This window comes from Miniopterus natalensis, chromosome 8, assembly GCF_054644295.1.
Source record: "Miniopterus natalensis isolate mMinNat1 chromosome 8, mMinNat1.hap1, whole genome shotgun sequence".
NCBI lineage: Eukaryota > Metazoa > Chordata > Mammalia > Chiroptera > Miniopteridae > Miniopterus > Miniopterus natalensis.
This window is the reverse complement of record NC_142088.1, coordinates 50,512,710-50,537,815: the sequence shown is the minus strand read 5'-3', so window position 1 is coordinate 50,537,815 and position 25,106 is coordinate 50,512,710. Positions and strand designations below refer to the sequence as shown.

Sequence of the window (25,106 nt, the reverse complement as noted above, 5' to 3'; positions counted from 1 at the left end):
GTCTGTGGATCATTACCACCAGGGTACTTGAAATGGTTTGCTAGTACAGATGTGGTTTTGGACCGTCTGCTGTACTTCGTGAGATGCCTGGAGTCTGGAGTTAAGAGAGTCTAAGAAAAGAAACTCAAGTTCTTACTCATTAGTGCAGGACCCTAAACAAAATGATCTGATCATCTCACAGCTGATACTGTCAGTGAGAGTTTTAGGAGCATGTTTAACTTAAAACAGGTCATTTACATATTGAGTGATATGGTAGTCATCACATTCATCTAGTATTTGACCCTTTGCCTACACTTTGGTGTCAGTGGTTCAAATCCGTGTCTGATGAAGCTGGAGGGCAGGGTGTGGACCTTTTTTCATTCAATTGAAAATTATTAAGGCTTTTCTTTTTAAAAGTTATTTTCCTAATGTCAAAACTAATCTATGCTTCTGGTACAAAATTTTTAAAAAACACATGGAAAAGTAATTTTACCATCTAGAAATTTACTGCAGATGTTTAAAATAAAATAGTAAATTTAATTTTATTTAAATTGAACAGAATACAACTGAAATTAAAACAGAAGGAATTGCCAAATTTATGTTTTATTTTTCAAATTTAATGTCTCACACACACTCAAAAGTAAAAATAAATAAAAAAAGTGTAGGAAAAATATTGGCAAGCCAGCCCAAGACTCCAGATTATTGTGAGTTCAGAGTCCCTGTCTTTTCTACTTCACCGTAATGTCCACATGCAAGAAGAGGAGAAACAGTAGAGTGAGGTGTAATGAAGGGCTAGGGTGTGTGCTACAGGCCATCAAGTCAAAATTTGGAGCACTAGAGAGGGGCCTTATAAACTCCCATGTAAAAAATTAAAAACTGAAGACAGCTGAAATTTTTTCCTAGAGAAATTAATAGAGACATCAGTATCTTTTTATCATTCGAAATTGTACAAGAAAAGAATTCTTCTCCTTAAAAATTGGTTTGACAGCCCTGGAGATATGTTATTTTACTTGTTTACAACAGCCTTTAGGAGGTTCTCCTACTTTGATCATTGAAGACTTGAAGGCCAGTGGAGGGGAAGTGATGTGACTCCCTTGAGTTGACACTGCTTGTCAGGAGAGTGGCCAGAATGGCACGCTTTCCCAGTTGGTGCTCTTAGCAGTCTGTTACTCAGGAGGGAGATGGAGATATTGCACAGGCACAATTATCATCACCCGGCAATTTTGTTATCCCGAACACAGTTGCGGTTTGGAAAGCAGAAACGCCCTCCATCCAGAATAGTTCTTTTATGTGTCTTATATGCAGCTTTCTCCTTAGTGTGTGCCCAGGGTCTCTTCTTTTATCTGGAGGCCATTTGAAGTGTGAACTTTGATGTCTGTTGGGGTTTCTGTCCCTAAGAAATGACATTCTGGAAATGAGAAGTGGACGCAGGCTGTAGAAGTCGGTAGGCTTGACAGTACAAGGACATCGGCTTGGGAAGAGCTCATGCTGTGCAGCCTGACCAGCCTTCCTAAGATCCCTTGGCAGGACCATGACCGGGTTTTAATGATCATTCCAGGCTATGTCTTGTTTAATGTCCAAACATTTATCTGGTCCATACTGTGTATTGGCCTTGGGCATATTTCTTACTTAATAGGGGGAGCACATGGTTTCATATACAAATATATGATCATGTAATATGGGGTACATAATAGAGAAGAATGTGATATGGTGGGAGCCCAGAGGAGACCGAGAACTCTGCTCTGGAGTGAACGGAAGAAAGCTGGCAGGGTGTTGGGGAGTGAATAGGAGTTGTCTGGGTGGAGTAAAGGACATTCCAGGTAGAGAGATAACTGTGTATGCTAATCAGAGAACTGGAATTTGGGCAGTAAATGTTTGGGACAATTTTATTCCAAATGGGTAACCTGGGGCTTTTAAAAGTCATTATAGAAACTGTCAAAAACATGCAAGTAGTGAGTGAGGCACATAATGAATTGCTATATATCAATCTTGTAGCTTCACAAATACTAACGTTTTGCCAATCTTGTTTTACTAACCCTGCATTGTTTTTTTTCAGTTCTAAGGAGTTCAGTATGCATCTCTAAATGATAAGGAAAGATGCCTCCCCCCCCATGCCATTATCACACAGCAAAATGAGGATAGTTCCCTTATATCTATGTAATACTAGTCTGTATGCAGATATTCCCCATCTTTGTTGTTGTTGTTAATCCTCACCTGAGGATATTTTTTCCAATGATTTTTGATAGAATGGGAGGGAGGAAGGGAGGGAGAGAGATATCAATTGTTTGCCTCCCATACTGCCCTGATCAGGGGTGGGGGGGGTTGAACCTTTGACCCAGGAATGTGCCCTTGATTCGGAATCGAACCTGAGACCCTTCAGTGTGTGGGCTGACACTAACCACTTAGCCACACTGACCCAGGCACATATGTCCCCTATTAACACAGGTTTTATGCTTAAAGTTTCATTATCTAAAAGATTCATTTATTTAGCATTCCTAATTTTTCAGGAATGTTAGGGGGTAAATGGAGCATTAGTCTAATATTTTTATTCCTTTCTTTAGAAATGTTACACAATTTCTCTGGTTTTATTCCTGATTATTTTAAGTCAGACTGGCCCTGATGAAGAGCTGTGCCCCATAACTTTTTATATTACTTATTTGTCCTATAGCAAGGCCTTTTTTGGGATTTGGAAAACATTCAAACTCTGAAGGCTAGGCTATAAATGGCTTAGGGTATGCTGACCGGTTCCTTTGATTTTGCTTGTTTTTAGCTGTCAGTGTTAGTTCATGAGTTGGAAGTGTGGAATTTTTTCTACATACTACCCCTGCAGGCTTTGAGAGCTACTTCCTAGCATGCCTTCTTGGCTTGTGTCTGGACTCAGACGCCAGGCTTGTTGCAGTCTGTACAGGCTCAGCTTGGTCATGCAGGGCGTCCTAGGTGGCCTTCCTCTTGGTGCTTCCTCAACTCCTTGAGCCTTCTGTAGTTTCTTGTCCCTTCATCATTCCTCCTACCCTGTACTCTAGCCCTTAATCATGTGCTGATCTGTGCTGTGCTGTTTATATTTCTCTGGCATGTAGGCAATATGAAGCAGTAGAAGGACTGGGAGCTTGGAAACCAGCATAATCTAAAATCCTGGGCCTGTTTCCTCCTCTTTTTTTTTTTTTTTTTTTTGTCATGGTAAAAGAAACATATGACATGAGATCTACTCTTTAACAAAATTTTTAAGAGTACAGTATTGTTAACTCTAAGCACAATGTTGTACAGCAGATCTTTAGAACTTCTGTATTTTGCTTCACTTTATAGCCATTGAACATTTACCCCTCCCCTCAGCCCTGGCATCCACCATTCTGCTTTCTGCTTCTATGAGTTTGAGTATCTTCCATACCTCATTTGAGTCGGAATCATCTAGTATTTGACCTTCTGTGACTGGCTTGTTTCACTTAGCAGAATGTCCTCAAGATTCATCCATGTTGTAGCATGTGACAGGATTTTCTTTAAAGTCTGAATAATAATCCATTGTATTTGTGTACGACATATGCTTTACCCATTTATCTGCCAATGGACATTTAGGTTGATTCTACATCTGGCTACTGTGAATAGTGCTACAATGAACATGGGAGTGCTAATATCTCTTGGGGACCCTGATTTCAGTTCCTTTGGATAAATACCCAGAAGTGAGTGGGATTGCTGAATCACATGCCTACTTTTTGTTTGGTTGGGTTTTTTTTAGGCTTGTAATATGGAACTCGTGTTCCATGTATAGCATACAGAGTGGGTCTTCTGTCTGGAGTCATTGATCCTAGGTAGTGCTTTCTGCTCTACTAATGCCTTACTGTTGTTGACCATGTGTTCAGTAACTTGGAGAATTATTTTAAAGAGAAGTCATCATTTTCCAGAAAAAAAAAAGAAAGAAAGAAAGAAGCAAAACAAACTTTTGTTCATTGGTCACTCATAGCAGCTGTGTCATTGAGGAAGTGTTGACACTGCTTTTGGTTTTTAAATGACTGTGTTTTTCCTTCCCAGGACTGAAAAAAATTGCAAAGTTGGAATTTTCAGGATCGTTAAGATCAAAAAGCAAAGATATAAAGCCAAGGGGGAAAAGTCTTTCTACAGAACAGTGGTAGAAAGCAGAAAATGCTAGAATTCTATGGAAAATGATGGCTATTACAAAAATAAGCTTTGACCATAAAATGAAGGTTGCTGTTTTGCATGTTGTTTTGAAGTGGCTGACAGTTTAGTCAGCTAGTTTGTAATGTCTGATTTTTTTTTTAAAGGATATTGATAAAAATGTACATATACATTTAGCTTTGTTAAGAGGGTTTTAGAAGATCACTTGATTTCCTAGCAGAGAAGTATTTATCTGGTTATTTTCTTACTTATAATTTCAGTAGTCATGGGTGTTAGCTTTGAAATGGTTTATGAGAAGCCCTCTGATTCCCCTCTACCCAGGGAAGACACAGTTGCAGTCATTTCTCTGGCAGTCTTCAGGTGTTACCTTAGAACTAGAGAATGAGGGTGCTGTGGCTTCATCATGCCCTGTTAATATGAGGGTGTTGTTCTCAGGGACAAGATAATATCCTATTTTCTCTTGCTTTGTTGATGTTTTGTTGCTGGGCTTTAAATTTTTGATAGGGTAGGATCCAGATCTTGTGACTTATTTGTGTTCTGGCCAAGGGACCCTTGACTTCTTGTGATCTGAGTCATTTCCTAGTGAGGCCCAATTTGGGCCAGGAACTCCCCGCCCAGGGGTGGGAGACATATGCTAGGGGCAGCAGACTTGGTATTTGTAGCTGGGAGGAGGAAGCCCAGTGTGCCAGGAGGAAAGAGCAGGTGTCTTTAGTGCTAGTGGACTGGCACATGGGGCTCTTGGGTGGCCCAGGGCATCAGAGTGGCCTGACATGGGCACCCATGTGAGTGCAGGGTAGACCTCCAGACCCCTGGAGGATTGCCAAGATAAGGCAGCATCTCAGCCCTGCGGGACTTGCAGGTTATCAAGAGATGGACTCAGGCATGGTTATCATAACTGAGTGAGAGGGTGAGTTAGGCCTGTGGAATGCAGGAGAAAGAAATCAAGTTACTAGACACAGGGTCAGGGCCTGTTAAGCAGCAAGAGCAACTTGGCCCGAGCTGTTTAAATCTCTATTCTAGAAATTCCCACTGGATTGAGCCAGTGAGGGGAAGGTGGGGGCGGGGGGTCAAGAGGCTTCAGCTGTGGGGAGGAAGGGCTGTGGAAGCTGGAAACATCAGGCCAGGCAGTCCTGGGCAGCCTAGACCTAACCATAGAGAAGTTTCAGCACCCTAGTGAGTCACTGTACCCTGTTTGTAAATGACGAGATCTTAGAGTGTAAGTGGCATATTTACCAGTGAGCTTAAAACAAGACTGAGAGTTACTTTTGGGAATCTGGAAATAGATTTAATTTTTAACTCAGTTTAGATAAAAAATTCCAAGTATAAATCATAACCTTATATTATAGAACTATGAGTAAAATTTGTTAAAGTACCGTCTTTACTAAACTCAAAGCAAATCAGTACTTTTGAGTCCTATTTCTTATCAAGACATAAATATGAAGTTACCCAGTATCATTTCTGAATAGATGAATGATTGAAGCTGTTTAAGGTTAGGTTGCTGTAGAGATCAAGGAAAAACTCACCCTAACCTTTGAGGTTCAGAAAGGCACATGCAATGGTGCAGAATTTATTCCTTGGTTCTATGACCCATAGAGATTAGGTTCCATGATAAACTGAAGCTTGCCCTGTTAATCACAGAATCTAACATTTAAACCTGTTTTTTAGTGGTGGCTTTCTCTTTTATTATTTTATTTATTGATTGATTTTTAGAGAGAGGAAGAGGGAGAGAGAGAAACATCGATTTGTTGTTCCACTTATTTATGCATTTGTTGGATGATTCTTGTATGTGCCCTGACCAGGGATGGAACCAGCAACCCTGGTGTATCGGGAAGATGCTCTAACCAACTGAGCTACTCGGCCAGGGCTAAACCTATTTAAAAAAATTTCTTTATTCAATTTATTGGGGTGACATTGGTTAATAAAATTACATAGTTTTTAGGGGTGCAATTCTATAATACATCATCTATACATTATATTGTGTGTTCACCGTCCCAACTCAGTCTCCTTCCATCAGCGTTTGTCCCCCTTTACTCCTTATTTCCCACCCCCCTTTTCCTCTGCCATTCACCATACTGTTGCTGGTCTATGAGGTTTTTTCCCCCCAGCCCCCGTACCCCCCCCGTGACAGCTGTCAATCTGTTCTCTGTATCCATGATTCTGTTTCTATTTTGTTGTTTAGTTTATTTTGTTCATTAGTTTCCACATATAAGTGAAATCATATGGTGCTTGTCTTTCTCTGACTGGCTCACTTCACTTAGCGTAATACTCTCCGGGCCCATTCATGCTGCCACAAAGGGTAAGATTTCCTTGTTTATTACGGCTGAGTAGTATTCCTTTGTGTAAATGTACCACAGCTTTCTTATCCATAGATGGACACTTGGGCTGCTTCCAATCTTGGCTCTTGTAAATAATGCTTCAGTGAACAAAGGGTGCACATATTCTTTCGAATTAGTGTCACAGGTTTCTTCAGGTGTATTCTCAGAAGTGGAACTGCTGGGTCATAAGGCAGTTCTATTTTTAATTTTTTGAGGTAACTCCATACTGCCTTCCACAGTGGCTGCACCAGTCTGTATTCCCACAAAGAGTGCACGAGGATTCTCTACATTCTTGCCAACACTTGTTGTTTGTTTAAACCTATTTTTTAAACTCCATTAGAAAGCAGGAAAAACAATACCTTTAGAGGTTATAGAAACGCGTGGGCTATTTTAAAATACACTCATTTAGCCCTGACTGGTTTGGCTCAGTGGATAGAGCGTTGGCTGGTGGACTGAAGGGTCCCAGGTTCGATTCTGGCCAGGGGTATGTGCCTCGGCTGCAGGCTCGATCAGGGCATGTGCAGAGGGGCAACCAAATGATGTGTCTCTCTCATGTCAATGTTTTTCTCTCTCACCTCCCCTTCCATTCTCTCTCTCTGTAAAGCAATGGGAAAAAAATATCCTCAGGTGAGGATTAAAAAATAATTAAAAAATAAAAATAAAACACACATTTAAATTCCTCCCTCATTTAAATGCTTCCCTCTTTAAAATCATCTGGCCTTAGGGCTTCTGGACAGACTGAACTGGCCAAGAGACAACAGGCATCAGCTGTGAGGTATGGCGCTGGGGGCATGGTGTCCATACAAAGCTGCAGTCTCTATGCTCAAAGAAGTTTCTAATCTGGTGAGGAGATCTCTTCACAAATACCACAAGGAAAGGTAGATGACAAGTGAGAAGTGTGTGGTGAGGTTGGGAATAGTGAGGTGGAAGGTTCCTGATCAGAATGGCAATGTTGAGGGTTGTGTGCCTGCCTTTGAAAGTCTGTCCCTGTGGTTCAGGGCTAGTTGAGACCACACAGAGATAGTGCATTGCAGTTGGATACGGTGTCCCCCCCTTTTTTGTGAACACTTGGGTCTTACGGACTGAGGCTGGCCTTGTGGGCATCTTCTCCCCCTGGATACAGTGGCTAGAGACCCACTGAAAGTGAAATAACCTTTCTTCGTGCCTGGGGTAATCTCAGAGCCCCTAATTGCACTGTTTCAAAATGCTTTGTTTTGGTGTCCTTGGACACTTTGGGGGATTGAAAGGCTATTTAAACTCTAACAGCCTGTAATCTATGGTTTTGGATTTATAAATTGTCTCCTGTCAGTCATAGCTTCTCAGGGCTGTCATTGTGCCTTGATCTAGCACTCCCTCTCCACCCTCTTAATTTACGGTGCCCTGGGAAACCAAATATTTCTCCTGCTAGAATTGTATCTAAAGAAAGAGTAGAATAGCTCTGGGGAGAGCCTGGGAAAGAGCTGTTGGATGGAGCTTGGAGAGCTTGGGAAGTTCTCTTCTGAATTGTGCATGCATTTAGTCGCAGATTTTGGCAGCTGGAAAGACTAAATCTTGGTTCCTAGCTGTTTTCTGGACAGTTGAGGTTGCTAGCTTATGACTTCTGTCTTCCCCCCTTTTCCCACTGGTATGCAAATCTCTCCCACCCTTGCCAAATTTGGAGTGGAAAGGAAAGAATGAAAGTGTTCTCAGGGAAAATGAGAAGGTGAATGAAAAAAAAGCTGGGACTGAGGCAGGGTCTGTCAACCACTCTTCTTAAAACCTAAGATGTACTGAGCCCTCTGGAAGATATAGAGGGGTGGTGGGGACCCTGCCTTCACGAAGCTTCACGTTCAGTTGGGAGAGAGAACTATCAGATCTGAAACCCTCAGTTGAAAGTGGTAGAGAAATTTTTGCATCGGATGTGAGTTCAGAGAAGCATGACTTGAGTCAGGAACATGGAACCAGCAGTGTGCGATCCAAGTGGTATTTGAGTAAGTGGCCGTTCAATCCAGTACACATTGGACAGAACTAGGTACATTGGGAGACTGAGGCGGAGGGTGAGTTGATGAAACCCCAGTTATGCAGATTTAGCAGGACATCAGATAAGCCCATTTCAAAGGCAGAATTGATGAGGGTTTGTGACTGGTCCACAGACTGTTTGTTGTGTCTGTGTGATTGGTTAAAATGCAGACTCTTGGGCTCTACTCCAGATATGACGATTTCTTTATTTAGTTTGGGGTGGTGCCCAGGAATGGCCCAGATCACCCTGGTACAGGTGGCAAAGGATGAGTAAGGCAAAGCTGATTAATTCCCCCATGAGAGACAGCATTGGAAGGAGGCATCCAAGGTGGACAGCCTGATTTTTGTCACTCTAGTACAGAACAAGTAGAGAGCAGGTAAATCTAGGAATTATGGAACGTGGAAGGGAAAGCGGAATTAGCGCCTCAGCTGGAAACAGTGTTCCTGCAGTCCTCGCCCTTCAACCAGGCACGCAGGTTCTCTTACCCAGTCATTGTCACATCTGAGAACATCACGATGCTAATTGAAATCAGGTTCAGGTTCAGCTGGTTTTATACCTAGGAAAACTCTGTGCTTTGGGCATTGTAACTCTGGGCAGAAATTCTATAATGAGTGTATGCTTTGTCAGATTTAGTGAGTAAGAAAATATGGATTGTCAGTAAAAGAAAAACACCTGTTAGTGCTGTTATTAGAAGAACCAAGCAAAATCATAGTGGTAAATAGTTTAGTAGTTTCTTCACATGTGAAAGCCATCATATTATATCACTTCTCACATAGTAAACACTTGACAAAGGAATGTTCTTTACAGATGAGGTTTGAAACCTCTTACCTAAGGGGCCAGCCAGGGCTTCCTTAGGTAATGAACAAGCCAGTCTACCCCACTCCTGTCTTTTCCCTCAGGGGTTGGGAGCACCTCCAGGCCACACTTTGCACCTACCCCAGTGATCCTCACCGGCAGGTTGTTGCTCACTTCAGTTGCGTCCAGCTCTTTCCCCAGTCCATTTGTATTTGTCCCCCCCCCCACCCAAGATAAAAGAACATACCCTTGGAATAGGTCAGGGGTAGTGGTTCACAGCCCTGGCTATACATCAGAATTAGCGGGTCAGCTTTACAAAGTACCAAAATTGGGGCCCCATTCCCAGAGATTCTGTTTTAATTCCTCTGGGCATCAGAATTTTTAAAGCTCCCCAGGAGAGTCTGATGGGTGATTAGGATGGAAGAAACACCTGAGGTAGTTGATAGATATAATAGGACAGGTACTAGCAGTACACCTGTCTCAAGGAAAATGGAAGCTTCAAGATTGGAAATAGAAATAGGTAAATAATGCCTTTTGCTACTCATGTCTCAAGCATGAGCTGTATCCCCAGAGTTCTCCTTCTTACTATCTTCCTTCTTTATTTAAGCCTGTTTTCTACAAGCACCAGCATTCAACATGAAACAAAACAAAAACTAGAGCTTTTATTTGCTCTAGGATTTCTGGGGTATTGCTTTCCACTCTGTCCACACAATTGAGGGTGACTGGAGCCTCCTCACGAGCTTGGAGACACAGCAGGTTGTGACTGAGTGGCTTCTTCACGCCGTCTGACCTCTTTGAGCCTCACTTTCTGGAGGCTCAGTATCAGTGCTGCAGGGCCCTGTACATCCGGAGGACTTGACTGTCACATGTAATCGATGGTCACATGCTTCGGACTATGAACACACAGTCTTTGTTTGTGGTCTGAGGAGGCTCAATGTTAGAGTTTTAGGAGGATACTTAAGAGAAAAAAATTTTTGGTGAATACTTACTTCTATTGGATAAACAACTTGGAAGACTCTCTGTTCATCCTTGATAAAGAGTGATGATCAGGAGGTAAACCCTAATAATTCTTCTCAAAAGCATTTTAAGGCTTTTTTTTTTTTTGAGCCAATTGGAAATTAGATCTGAAAATAAAAAGCAATTGAAGGTCTTCACTCAGTCTTTAATCTCTTGGGTTTAGGCTCCATAAAAACCCTTCAGCAAGTGCATTTTGTCATCTTTTGCATTTTATCTGAGACACCTTGTGGTATAATGCTTCTTTTCCGAGACTTTCTTGGGCCTACATTTTGCATTGTGCATTGAAAAGGCCTTTGAACGGAGGAATGTCAAAACCAAAAAAGTAAAAAGTTCCATTTTTTTGCTAATTTAAAAACTAGATTCTGAAGGACAAAAACTATGAAAACTCAAGGCACAGCTTCTCTTCTGAGTCTGGTCAGTGAGTGATCTAACTGTAGTTATAAGTAACTTCTCAAACACCACCCAGAGTTCCTCTGGTCTCGCTGACCTCCCTTTTTCCTTTCTGTAATTACTGAATATGGCCCTTAAGACCCATGTAGGACCAAACACAGAATCCAAGCTCTGTGATCTCATCACCACAAAAACAGGCTGCAGGGACTGTCCTTCTCGCGGGGAGCCACCTCCCCTCGGGACCTCTGCAGCTCTGTAATTTACAGTGATGCCTTTGTGGTCTTAAACTCAGAGAGGACTCACCCCCCCGTCCTCTGCAGAGTAGTGTGACACGTGGGTTGCTGTAGGTGGAGAAGAGGCCAGAGAGAAAGTATGTGTGAGCGTGACCTGTGGCATCTACTTTGAAGGGCACACACGGCCGTGGGTCCCCTGGGCGGAGGGTCTGTCTGGCAGTGGGCATGTTGCGGCTGCGATGGAGACTCTTTCATACGTGTCTGTCTGTTGTGCTGGGACAAACGAGGAGCCTGCCTTTGCTGCTGAGGTGCGCTTTAATGAAAGGAGCTTGGCCCACGTGCCGGCAGCAGCTGCGAGATGGATGGGTTCCCTCCCTGGCTGCCAGAGTCCTCAGTAAAGTGGCAGGTGATCCTTTTTATGCGCGAATAATAGGAGGCCGCCGCAGGTATTTGAGCTGCCCTTCAGCAGGTGGTGCTGTCCCGCAGCGAATGCTTAAAGCCTCCAGCGAGGTCAGCGAGCTGGCGGGCCGCGCCCAGTGCTCCTCAGCCTCGTGGGCTGTCGCCGAACGCGAGGTGAGGCCTCTCGGAGGAAACATTACGCACTTGACCCGGGGTGCCCACCTGGTCCGTGGAGGTTTCTAGCGAGAGCTGCGCTGTCTCTGAACTGGGGGGAGGACAGAGCCTGTCCCCTGCGTCCCCTGGTTTCCTCCCAGAGAAAAGCGCCCGAGCTCCCGTTCTCATCTTTGAAATCCTGGTTGGTAAGGGGGGCGTGTTGTCTCGAGCTCCTCATTAAACAAACTTAAAAGGGAGACGAGGCCTCCAGCCAGCCTTTGCATGCACCAGCCTATTAGTACTCAGGTGCCCTGCCAAGGTGGCTTGGTTGGCCCAAATGTGACTACCCACGGTTTTGTCCTTTGGCAGTGAAGCCCGGCTGGGTTGCTGCGAGGAGGGAATTGACTTGGGTGAGAGCCGGGTTTTCTGTGTTTGAGCATGGATAGCTCCCTTGAAAAGGAACATTTTCCAGGACTGGTGTAACAGTATATTTCCCAGGGAAAGACTCTGAGTCAGTCATGGGAAACCTCTTGTTGGAATCCTTTAGTCAACACACACGATTGAGCAGCTGCCTTTCTACACGTGATCAGAGCAGGGCGACGGTGTAGGGGACAGCAGGTGAGACCAGCCCTTGAGAAACTGGTAGGAGGGGGAGGTCAGGGCAGAAGGAAGCAAATGCTGGGACACAGGTACCAGCAAGGTGGGCTAAGTGCAGAGGAAGGACTGGCGAGGGGGCGGGGGGCGGGGCCACGCAGGTGACACCTGAGCTCTGCCTGGAGGAGGGTGATTTCCAGAGTGGGGGAGAGGTGTTTCAGGATGAGGGGACAGGGAGAGCTAAAGCGTGAAATTGGGCGCTGTGTTTGGAAATGGTGAGTGTAGAGACTAGCTGGGGCCTGTGGGGAGTGAGGCAGGAAATGTGGGAAGGAGGTCTTCTGCAGAACTTCAGAACCCCGAGTGTCTTAGAGAGGTTCTTGGCTCCTTATCTTAAACCTTTGAAACATTTCATTGTGTCCTGGGCTTTAAACCCATTAGCATCACGTAAAGAGAAAACCTGAGATAGTGCAGGAGGTAAGGGGGACACTTCGGTGCCTTGCTCCAGACGAGGGGCTTTCAGTAAAGGCCCCTGGTCACCTTGAACAGAGTCGCCCTGCTTTTCCCTCGGTTAAGAAGATGTATATGCTGATGTCTCCTTCCTCTCCATCGTGGCTTCGTGGGGACTTTTAGGAGTTTGTAACTGGTTTTGTAAACTCTGTGCTGCGTGCCTCGCCGTGTGAGTGTGCCTGACAGGTTTTCTTTTTTCCCATTTTCCTTCCAGCTTTCTGTGGTCGGCTTGTTCGGAGGAACTTGGCCGGTGCCCCCGAGTGAGACAGCTCCTCCCTGTTGCAAGCAAGCGGAGCCTGGGGTGAGGCGAGGTGAGTGAGACCTCTGAGGTGAGGGGGGAACTGTACTGCAGACCAGCTTTTCCAAGATATACTGTTTTCTGAAAAATGTTGAGGGCTTTGAAGGTAAATCGGGTTTTTATTCCTACAAATTTAAGGATAATTTAAAAAATCAGTGTCTAAGGTAAAGCACTCTTAATAATATGGGTGCTTCAGTTTATCCTTTGGAAACTTTTCTAATTTAATTATTTGTGCCCACTTCAGGGTTTTTTGGTCTTTTTCTAGTGTCTGGCATAGTACTTTCCCACTGAAAACGTTTAATGTATGTTGACTGAATTGTTTAGTATCTTGGCTGACAGTTTGTATGCATAGAAGCAAACTGATAAAAGCTGTTCAGGTTTTTAATACTGTCGGACTGAATGTCCATTTTTTATCATTGTCATTCTCCTGTTCCACACTCCCTGTGAAGAGCTTTGTGAAGTTTAATTACAAACGCCTCCTTAGCTACCAGGACGCAAACAAGGGAACATTCACAACCCACCTTACCTCGCTACCCTTCCTAGGTTGGCTTTATAGGGTCACACCGGCTGCAGCTGGCTTAGGTTCTGTCTCCCACCGGTTTTGCAGGCTGTCTTGTAACTTATTTTGAGCTGTGCTCCCCTCCCCCAGGTTTCAGGGAGGATATTCTCTTTGTGTGGCTTTAGGGACTTCGGGGACGTTGCTGAACTTCTCCTGTACTGTCGTTTTCTTGTACTGCAGTCAGTCCTACATTTAAGTTATGAAACAAAAGTACCTACTTCAGTTTAGTCAGGCTGGAGGTTCCTGGTGGGTGATTTTGGTTGCATTCATCCTTTATTTGCATTCCCTGTCTTCACGTGTGGCATGTAGCAGGACTCAAATATTTCCTCCTTCCTCTAAGAAGAGAGGGATTGGCTGAGAACAATCTCCAGTCCCATCTTAAGTGAGCGCAGCTTGGAGGACTGTTCTCATGTGTGCTCAGCTGCTCACAGTTGAGGCAATGGAGCAGGAATCTGGGGTCCTGAGCAAATTGTTGACTGGGGGGCGCCGAAAACTGCACTGGTTTTTCTCTGTGCATGTTGGAAATGCTCCTCCATAGAAGATGGGGGTCAAGGTTAAAGCTGCTTCCAAGCCTCTGAATTCTTGAAACGCCCATGTGACATGCAGGTGCACTCTGCCATCTGTCCGAGGCTTGCTATTCTGCATTCACCCCTCCTGCCTTGCCTTGCTCATCCGTGAAGAACGGAGCAGCCACATTGCTCCCCAAAACTTTGGGGGTCCTTCCGAAGGCAAAGCTTCTCAACAGGAACGTGGTAGGGGGAGTACACACCTGAATCTCCCATGAAGCTTTAGAAATGAGGACACTGAGACATGCCCAGGTGTGCCAAGTTAGGGTTTCAGGATGGGGAGGGAGTCCTTGCTGGGTATGGTTTTTTTTTAAAGCTCTTCAAAAGGTGATGCTGTGTAACTACTTGAAAAATATTTGTATGTGGAGTAGACTTAAAAACAAAAACCTCTTTCTTAGCCTGAGCAGATGTTTGGGGGGAATTATTTTTGAACTCTCCTAACTAGTTTAGCCAGTTTATACTGCCAACCCAAACAGTCCCTTGTTGTGCCATAATTTGCATCGCAGAGCCATTTTATAACTTTAAAATTGCCTGTGACAACACTTTCTACGGTTGTAAGTATACAAGGACATTGAAGAACAATTTACTATATTTAACAGGAGCGTAGGCTTATTTAGAAATCCAGGTGGGAATCTGCTCACATGGAGTTTTACCAGACTATGCACAGATTTGCATATTAAAACCAAAGCCTTCCGACCCCTGGTAACACATTTCTGAAAGTAACACTGAAATAGCAATTTAAGTGTATTGCCCTGAGAGAGTTGTTGGGCAGGAAGTTTATTTAGTAAGTTACATATATATTTTTCCTTCTCTAGTTTCTGGGTGGCAGCAAATTTGCCAATTCTTCTTTTGTCTTTCCCTGGGACTGACTTGAAGTAGATAGGAGCTTACCAGGAAAGGTCATTTTGAGTAGTTCTTGTGGTTTTTAACTGTCTGCTTTGCAAATTCCCTTCCTAAGAAAGAAAACCTTGCAACTAGTTTTTAGGTGAGATTTTAATAATATGATGGGTCTAATGGAACATGGGGAGTTTCTATATTGAAATCGCAGAATTTTACCGTTGAGGGGGGACCTTACAGAAGACTTACCGGGTTTCCATGGCCTCAAGGTCATGGAAACTGCTATTTTGAAGGTCACAGATGGCCTCTGATAGGGCTCTTGACATGACTCTTCTGTAGCACTCCTCGTTTGCAGCTTCCTCCTCTGGGTTCCTTTATACCCTTTACACTGCCCTTATTTTCCTTCTTTCATTTCTTCTAGGTCCTGCTGTGTCTGCCTTTAAATGTAGCCTTTTCCTGGGTTTTCATCCTTGGTGGTTTTGAGTCTATTCAGCCTCTTTGGGGGACCTCAGAGCTCCCATGACTTCAGCTACCACCCACATGTTAATGGCCCTCATTTCAAACAGTCTTTAGGCATTTCTACTTCGATGACTCATATGTACTTTTAACTTGTAATATCCAAACTGAATTCATTTCTCTCCTAATTATTGCCTGCTTCCTGCTCCCCCACCCCACCCCAGTCCCCTCACCCCCATGCTTCTGTCTGCTTTCCCACTTTGGTCATTGGCACGGTTCAAGCCAGCAGTGATTCATCCGTCACCCTCCCTCAGTCAGCCCCATATTTTAATTGGCAATTCAGTCCTATCATTTTAATGTCCCAAATAAGAGAGGAAAAGGCCATTCCACTGACATTATTATGGGCTTTAAAAGTTGTACTTGGGCCTATATCAGCAGATCTAATAACATGAGACAATATCAACTATTTATGTAACATACATTTCATTTCATGCTAGGTGTAGTCCTAGGTGCCTGTCACTTGTTTATCTCTAATTTTTGCTATTCTGTGGTATGTCATCTCTGTTAGAAATGGGGAATCTGAGATTCATAGAGATTAAGTTATAGCCCAGGATCAAAGGGCATGTAAAGCACAGTGAGTGGAGTTAGGATTTGGGGATTTGAGACCTATGGGGTGCATCTGCCTGACTCCAAAGTCTTCGCCATCTGGAACTGCCGTGCTCTGTTTCCATTATGCCACAGCACTGTTTTAGACTTCTGGTGAGTGGGTTGACTTTGTTGAGGGCAGGAACCGGGTCTCATTCATATTTGTGTTTCAGGCTACATATTTTTTCTCACATAGTAGGTGCCCAGTGACAAGACTCTTAATGGCAAAACCATGGTCCATGTCTTCATCCAGGTTCAATCCCTGGTTTTATTAGCTGAGCATTAGCTGGGCTACCTGAGATTAGGCCGATGGGATCATGCTGTGTGTCCTCAGAGAGGTTTTTACGAGAAGCAGAAGGGATGGCATAAGGGAAAGTGCTTTAAAATTCTGGAGGGTTTTTGAGAAGCTCTTTTTTGTTGTAGAAGTCAATAATTGGCCAGCTCAGAGGAGCCTCTCTTTTTTTGTTAGTAAATGACAGCATGTGAAAGTATAAACTCTTCTGGATGTATATGATCATGCTGGTTGAATCGTCCATGTGCTCCCAGTAATAAAGGCAGAAAAGGCTCTTTCAGATAAAGTTCTTGTTATAATAAGGATGGCATATGTAGATCTAATTTTTATCATTTCTGAGCATAACTGTTTTAGAACAGATAAAGATATAATCTACAAAACCCAGATAGTTCATATTTAGGCATAGTCAGGGCAGCTAAAGCAGTCTATGGAAGTTTTCTTTATTCTGTTAAATTGATCTTGGGAGAGTGGATTTGGACACATTTTGTGCTGTCCCGAAAGGAACCCTAAATGGTGGCCCAGAGTATTTTGTATTTTGTTTCCTCATTGTCTCCTTTTGCCCCATCCTGAGAAGAAAATGCTGTTTGTTTTTCTTCATAGTTCTCCCTTTCCCATCATATTTTGGTAACAGTTTGCCTGAGGAGAGGGTCCCCTTTAATGAATATATAAAACCAATTTTTCATTGTGGAATTTAGAAATCATTTAACCTTTCTAAGTTTTTTTCTTTTTTACAAAATTGCTCTATAAATATGGGGTATTACTGTGTATTTTACAGGGTGGTTTTAACGGCAAAGTGACAGAGATAATGTACCTGAAGATGGTAGGCCTTTGAGTAGCAGCTTTTACTGTTCAAATTTTGTTATCACAGGCCTAAATTTTCAGATTTAAAAAGGCTTATTAAGCCCATCTGTGAAGACACAATTCAGGAAGAACTCCTGTGAGATGGAAAGGGACTGGGGAGTGTCTGAAGCAGTGGTTTTTAGGGTGTGGACCCCGAGGAGCAGCATCATCATCAGCTGGGACTTGCTAGAAATGCAAAGCCTGTTTCATCCCACACCTGAAAATCAGAGACTTGAGATGGGGCCCAGCAGTCTGTTTAATAAGCCCGACGGGTGATTCCGATGCACTTTAACTGAGGTGAAGTTAGAGAAATCAGGCTGCGGGCTTTTGGAGCAGTCCTGTAGGATAGTGAAGCCTCCCCAGGATGGTGGGAGGGAGTGAAGAGGAGATGGATTTGGTGAGACTTAGTAACTCTTGACGTTTATCAGACAAGGACAGAGGCCACAAGTCTGGCTGGTGGACTAAAGGGGGTAGTGCCTGTCAGCAGGAACCTGGAACACAGGCTGGTGAGTGGGTTTTAGAGGTTGGAGGAAGAGGAAGATGAGCTTCGTTTTGGACATGCTGAGTTTTTGTTGCTATGGCCAATGCCAGCAAGCTGGGAATAAGCACTGTCACTGTAGCACAGGTAAAACAATGGGGAAACAGATCATAGAGCTGGCAGTTGAAAATGTGGTTTTAAGATCATTTTTCCAAGGAAAATGATAGAAAAGAGAGCCAAGACTGATTGGTTTGGAATTGGGTATTTGAGATGATGGCATCCAGTTTCTCTTTCAGAAGGATAAGCAATGTTTAAGAGTGTGTGGGGAGCCCGGCCCAGTGTGGCTCAGAGGTTCAGCGTCGACCTAGATTCCAATAACGTTGATCACAGTAACGCTGGAATTTGTCATAATGCTGTCCTTAGTCCCCATGCTTGTGCAGTTGAAGCTGGTCTTGTACATCATTGCATCTTGGTAGCCAAGGCTTAGTGTGCCAAGGACAGGGTTCTGGCGTGTCTTCCAGGGGAGGAGGCGGAGTGTGGGGGTCAAGGGGGTCAGGGTAGCCTGGGGCAGGCTGCTGAGTTTCTTGAAGTCTCAATTTCTTTATCTCTGTCAGTGAGGACAGTTATAGTTCCTACCCCCTTCTTATTGTGAAGACTGAACAAGCTACTTCACAGTGAGAAACTTAGCAGTGCCTGCCACAGGGTCATTGATCTCTAGCTCTCCTGCTATTTTCAGGGTGGTTCGTTGGACTTGTGAAGTAAACTTGGGTCTTCCATTTGTAGTGGATTTACAGTATTAAGAGGAGGTAATTTTCAGAAGTCATAATATAACTGAGTTGGAGATTAAATGTCTGTGGTTTTCAATGAATTATCAGTATATTGAAATATGGGCTTTATTAGGTTTGTGAGAAGGCAGAAGGGACTTGGCTTGGGAAGTTTGAGTGCATAAAAACAAGGACCAGATCTTTAAAAAATTATTTTATATCCAGCTTTGTTGCAGACTCACATATTTTGTTGTACCAGAAAGATGTTACGCTGAGACCATAAAACAGTACATCTGTGCAACATCTTCATTATTATCGAGAACAGTTTCACATCCACTGTCTCTGATTCAAAGACATTCAAGAAACATGTGTTCCTGTTTTCCACCAGGTTTTAATTGGGCTGTTTTCCCTTAAAGGGAGGCATTTGGACCACACACTCATATTTAGGAAATTACTTTGTAACTGTGCTACATATACATGTACAAGGAACCTTCTCAGTTTGGAGACTGTAGCTTCTGAAACTCAACACCCCAACACTCCCACCCCCAACCTGGAAGAAAAGTGACCTGTGTGCATCTGTACGTGCACGTGAGGTTTCTGTGCCACTTTACAATACCAGTGTTGTTCCTTAGGTTGAGCCATGTTTCATCCTGTCTGTGTGTGTTGAGAAGTGGTGACAGAATCCATGATCAAAGGTTTCACTGCAGACTTACTAAGGACTTTAATTGAACCTTTCACTGGGTTTTACAGAACGAACATCTGATGTTTGTACATGGCCTGCCACATAACTTCTGGTGTAAAGCTTGAACGTCATAGGTTTGATTAAAATTCTATGGGACTCCTAAAAATAACATTTGTAACCCGAATGCATAGGAATTAATAATTCAAAATTTAGCTGAAGTGCTTTTTGCTGTTGGGCCGGGTTTGAATGCCTTCAGGTTAGTACAGAGCTCCCACCCCAGCTCTTCTAGAACCACACAAGGCTTGCGTCTTTGGGGAAAGTTCGGCTGCTGCCACAGCTGAAACAGTGAGCCAGACTTAGGTAATTTTATGAGTCTAGAAAAGGTCTTATGCTCTTGCAGCTGTTGTTGTAGGTCCTAACCATGAAAACAAAACCCATCTCAGTTACCCAGGATCCATGAGAAATTGGCAGTGGCCCAATGTAAGTTCATGTATTTTGGACTCTGAATTATATTTATAAGTCAGGGCATCCCTGGATTTAGGGCACGCAGCTGGGAAATGGCCTGACTGTAGGAGGGGCAGTGGGGGAGGGAGAGACCAAAACTTGGTCATCCCCGTCACTAGGAAGGTCTGATCCGATTAATTTTTGGATCTTAAATGCTTTTTAAAAAGGTAAGGAGAGCATCCAAGAAAGCAACACAACCAATACAAAATATACCTGTCCCAAATATTTAAACTGGCTTTCCTGTTTTTGTGTATTGTCTCACTGTGAATTTCCACAGGTCTTTCTCCTTCAATGCCAGGCTCATTATTGAGGGTGAGTTTGTAATTTGGTGGTGATCGACTTTCTGGTTAAATGGAACTTTTACAGGCTACTCTGAAAACTAATCATGGGACTTGACATTGGACTGCTGCTGGGAGTGGTGCATATGTGGAATACCCAATCCTGCTAATGTTTGCCAATCAATAAATTACTGCGTAATGTTCTGAATTTCAGTGGTTTTGTGATGGGGATAAAACTGAGCTACTGTTTCTCTAGAAGCACCTGAGCTATTAGCAGAGCTCTTGGCAGGTATGAGTAATCGTTCCAGTGGGCCTAACTCTGATTCTCTGGGTCAGGGTCCCTCACCCTTGGGGTCATTGGATGGATTTCAGGGGTTCTGTGAACTTGAATGGGTGGAAAATTTTTACATCTTCATTTTCACTAACCTCTAACCAAAACGTGGCCTTTCCTTCAACCATGAAAGTGGACAACAAACCATGTCTATCGGTAGCACCTGTGGCTTAGGCACATAAAAATGAGATTTTTGTATCACAGTGTGGGAGGTAGTTTAAACTATCATTAATGCCTATCACTGCTTAGAAAACTGCAGTAGCTGTTAGACCTGCAGCTATGTCTTGTATTATATACACTTAGAAGCATACATTACTATTATCACAGGCTTTTAAAAATAGTATTTTGATATCTGTGTTTTAATATAATTCGTAATTTCAATGTCAAAGTCATTTCTAAGCATTCTAATTAGAGAGTCTAGATTGCTGAAGCAGTGCATAGCACTTAAAAGGTTGCAAACTCTTGCCTTGGGTGGCACCCTAGTATCTTTTTCATCTGGCTTTGAGACTGGGTTTGTTAACATTAAAAATATATACATCTTAACGTATTTAGCTTTTGTTTCCTGGCATGACTTGTCTTTGACTTTTATCTAGAGCTCTGGTATTCCCCATTTGGGGGCTATTACAGTAAATTAAAAGAGAAAACCATTGCCCATTCCCATGCAACCTTTCTCACAGACCCATGGCAGCTCCCTTTAAGACTACTTACTGCAACCAAATGTGTATGGCCAAGAATTGTTTCCCTTAAAAATTTCGGATAAAAGCACAGTGATGCATGTGTTATTTGCTTTAGCTATGGGAAGAGATGATGCTGTGTGGCTTGTATGGATTTGATTCAGCTCTTCACTGCAGGCATACCCTAATTTACTTGTAGAACTTGATGTCCCAGGTTAAAACTTTATTACATCTATTGGACTGTGTAAAACTGCCTAGAGAAAGAAAGTTTGGGTACCAGGCCACTCCTTGCCCAATCCCATCACCTTTTAACAAGCTTCATGCAATTCATTCAGTAAGAATTAGGGTGGTTTTTTGAGTTCCGCTTGAATAACCTAGTTCCTAGCTTCCAGGCAAGTGTTAGGATTAGGGGAAGCATTGCTCATGTGAGACAGAGCTCTCTGCCCCAAATTATCTTTCCCATTGGCAATATGGCCCAATTCCCAGTCTTCTCCCCCTTGAGATCAGGGAGAGCTTGCTCATTTAGAATTATTTTGTTGCATGGTGCCTCCAGGTCACACAGTGACAACAATGTAGTTTGAAATAACACTGATAAATTGGATGCGTAGGAGAACTTAAGGAACTGAACAGCAGGTGTCTCTCCCTAGAGGTAAATTCTTTTTTTAAGTATAGATTTGAGGCATGGGATACTTTTCCAGGGGTGGTGTGTGTATGTGTGTGTCCATCCAAAGATTTTTTTTTCTACATGGAAGTTTTGTCTGTATGACCCCCTCACCAGGCCCCTGGGAGCTAATCTCTTTCATTTTTATCCATAAAAGGAGGCACAGAATAGGGATTGCATAGTCAAGCTCTGGAGCCAGACTGCCTACATGGGCACCCCAACTTTGCCCCTGTGAGCTGTGTGACCCTGGGCATGTCACTAGCCTCTCTGTGCCTTTGTAGAATGGAGATATTTATAGTACCCTCTGCAGAGGGTGGATGTGAGGATTAAATGAACACACGTGTGCACACACACGCGTAGAGTAGGGCCTGGAATACAGTTAGTAAGTGAAGTGAAGCTGGCCACACACTAGAATCGCCTGGGGAGTTAAAAAAACAAAACAAAAACAAACTACATGAGTATTGAGAACTCCCATCCTAATGAAGTTAGGGAGGTTATAACCTGTTCAGAGCATCAGAGCAAGTCACTGACAAGTGGAGGATGTCTTGATGTCTTGTGTTCTGGGCATTTCAGTGAAAGATCCACCTGTCAGCTACATAAGGAAGATCTCTGTCATGAAGAGCTCCCTTTCGCCAGGCATTTTTAAATTGTCTGACCTTTTTCACTTTGAGGCCAGATGCAATGCAATTTTAAAAATTTAATTTCTTTAGATTTATAATACCAGACTTCATTCAGCTGGCATTGATTGATTGAGTGCCTTTTAACACTTTTTGAAGAATGGACTTTTTGACATGTCTTCAAGATCCCTTCTCCTTGCAGACTGAAGGCCTGTCACCCATGCCACAGACTCCTCCCAGAGGCGCTTTTTTCAACGGTGGTGATGGTTTACCTGCTCCTGTGATTACTGTGGTCTTATGAACAGGAAATAAAGTTTCTTCCTTAAAATTATAACACCTACAGGGGGAGGAGACCTGAAATTGTCCAGTCAAGCAGGAAAGGGAGCAGTATTCTTGTTAGAGGTCTCTGTGGAAGGCAAAATCACTTGCCCAGAGTCATTTTGTTTACGTAAAGCTCCTCCTCCCTTTATTTAGGGATTTGTAATTATTACACAGCAAGAAGATGGTCAGTATAAGTTAGAGATCATAGCTGTGTTGTATGATACAAGAGGAAAACTTAACAGGAAGGAGAAGGGAAAAGAGAAGAGCATATAATCAAGTGTGGTTTTTATGGAGCTAAAAGCCATAATGAGGGTTGGGACTTGAGTCTCCAGTTGCTGTAAACCTTACACCGGGGAGTACCCTGTGACCCAGATCACGCCCTCCACAGAGCTGTGTGGGAGAGGATGGGACCACATTCAAAGACTGTGGTTCATCTTCAAACCCTAGGTGTTTCTCCATGAGCTTTTGGCCTTATGACCCCTGGGGCCCAGAGTTGATGTTGGCTTTCTCTCAGCTTTCCTCAGCTGGGTCCATAACAACTATACTATCACCCCCATGCAAAAGCCACTTTGTCTTTGAGGCTGGTACTCTGTGCTCTCGTGGTCGTCTTTCTGTCTGCCCTCCCCCAGGTTCCTCGAGGACTTTGGGGGCAGCTGCTCAGTACCTGAGCTTTCAAGTTAGCCCTGGGTTCAAGTCCCAGCTCAGCCTTTACTCATTGTGTGACCTTGGGAAAGTTGTTAATCTCTCTAAGCTTTTGTTTCCTTATTTATAAAAAGAAAAGAGTAACTATTTCATAGATGATGTTTTTGAGGATAAAATGGGATTTTATACATATATGTATGCATATATATATCTTCATCTTACCTGACATGTAGTAAACACTTAGTAAACACTAGTTATTAGGATAGCAGTTGATATCTCAAACCCTGCCTGCTGCATTAGCATCACAATGACCCTTAACCAAGAATCAAGTTTCTTGACTTCTGCTTCCAGCAACCCTCACCCGAGGACATTCTACTTGACTAAGCCGTGGTATTAGCCATCGTGTGGACTTTGTCATTGTCTGGAATTATTCCACATCCAAAATTTTTAAGTTCTTTTGAAAGAACCAGACTTTTTCATCCGCTTACTCCGACTATGTTTGCTCTTTGATCTCTTTGAGACACCATACGTGTTCTTTCTGGCTGTCATACCCCTTAAAGGTCTCATTCTCTTACTGTTCAGCTTTGATTCCTTGTGCTGTTCTTCATGTATAAACCACATAATTTTGACCATAAACTTGAAAACTAGTACTTGGTACCAGAAGAATTTCTAAACTATTAGTCCAACCCACTGTAGGAGAGAATTGCCATTGGTTTTGATTTTCCTTCCATAATAACCCTGCTACTCATTCATTTAAAGAGTTTTTCTTGTGTGTGGGTTTGTTGTACCTTATAAGGTGCATTGGTAGGTACCATGGGGATTGTAGAGGTAAGCATTTTTCACTGTGATTTTATATTATTTATTTTTTAATTTTTTTTTATATATCTTGATTTCAGAGAGGAAGAGAGCGAGATAGAAACATCAATGATGAGAGTCATTGTTGATCAGCTGCCTCCTGCACGCTCCCCACTGGGGATTGAGCCTGCAACCCAGGCATTTGCCCTGACCGGGAACTGAACCTCCATCTCCTGGATCCCAGGTCAATGCTCAACCGCTGAGCCACGCCTGGCCGGGCTCACTGTAATTTTAATTGATAACCATGTATCAGTACAAAGTGGGATGTGGTATTAAAGATACCTTTTGACCACCGTGGCCTGTGAAGGCTTTATGGAGATGGTAGTATTGGAGGTTGGACTGCCAAGTCCCTTCACAATATATAAAAATGTCTTGTATCCGGAGGGGAGTATATTCTTCATATTTTCCTCCAAAAGTGAAATTTCCTTTTTGCCAAGTAGCATTCAAAATGAGAACTTCTCTAAACAAACTTGGATATAGAGTAGTCATTTTCCAGCAACTTGAAACACTATCTTAGGTGAGTCAGATTTTCTTTTTTAATCCTCACCGGAGGATATATTGATTTTTTAGAGAGAGGAAGGGAGAAAGAGAAACATCGATATGAGAAACATCGATCTATTGTCTCCCATTTGCACTTTGACAGAGGATTGAACCCACAACCTTTTGGTGTACAGGGTGATGCTCCAGCCAGCTGAGCCACCTGGCCAGGGCAGGAGTCAGATTTTTTAAAGACACTTTCCCTGAAAGAATTTGTGTATCGTCCTACAGAATATTTTAAATACAGGTTAAAAGTGGTTTTAACCTACTAGGAAGTTTCCACTTAATTTTGTACATCAGAACATACACATTTGAGTTCAAACTTCCTACCCAGACCACGGTTAAATTTACATCACTTGTGACTGTCGATTGACTATGCTTTTAGTAACTCATACTCGCATTTGAAGTCATTTTGCCTAAGGCAAACCTAACTATAAAGAAAAGAACAGTGGAATGAGAGGTACAATTTTTAGAATGAGCTTGCGTAAAGACCAAATGGTTGGGCCTATTTCCCAGCTGTGCAAGGTTAAGCACAACCAAAGGCCGATTCTTTACTTATTATGATCACTTTCTGGTTGCTGGATCAATAGTCCACTGGACTTTCCCACAGCTTTTCTGAACAAAGCATCTGAATCCCAGAGAGATTCAGTGACTGGTTCCCAGTCACAATGCTAAGACCAGGGTTATAGGACTAGGTCTGTTGATTCCTAGGCTTTTTCTACCATAGAAAAAAAAAAAATGTGAGAGAAACCTCCTGGAA

The 25,106-nt window shown here is 43.1% G+C and overlaps 1 protein-coding gene across 7 annotated transcripts in view; it reads left to right on the top strand.

Moving 5' to 3' along the window:
* TANC1 (tetratricopeptide repeat, ankyrin repeat and coiled-coil containing 1) overlaps nucleotides 1-25,106 on the top strand; it is a 211,830-nt gene that overhangs the window by 39,349 nt on the left and 147,375 nt on the right. For all 7 annotated transcript variants that reach the window (XM_087819835.1, XM_016215958.2, XM_016215222.2 and 4 more), the window contains one exon: nucleotides 12,724-12,820. The gene's annotated coding sequence lies outside the window, so the exon portion shown is untranslated. The remainder of the gene's footprint in view (nucleotides 1-12,723; nucleotides 12,821-25,106) is intronic.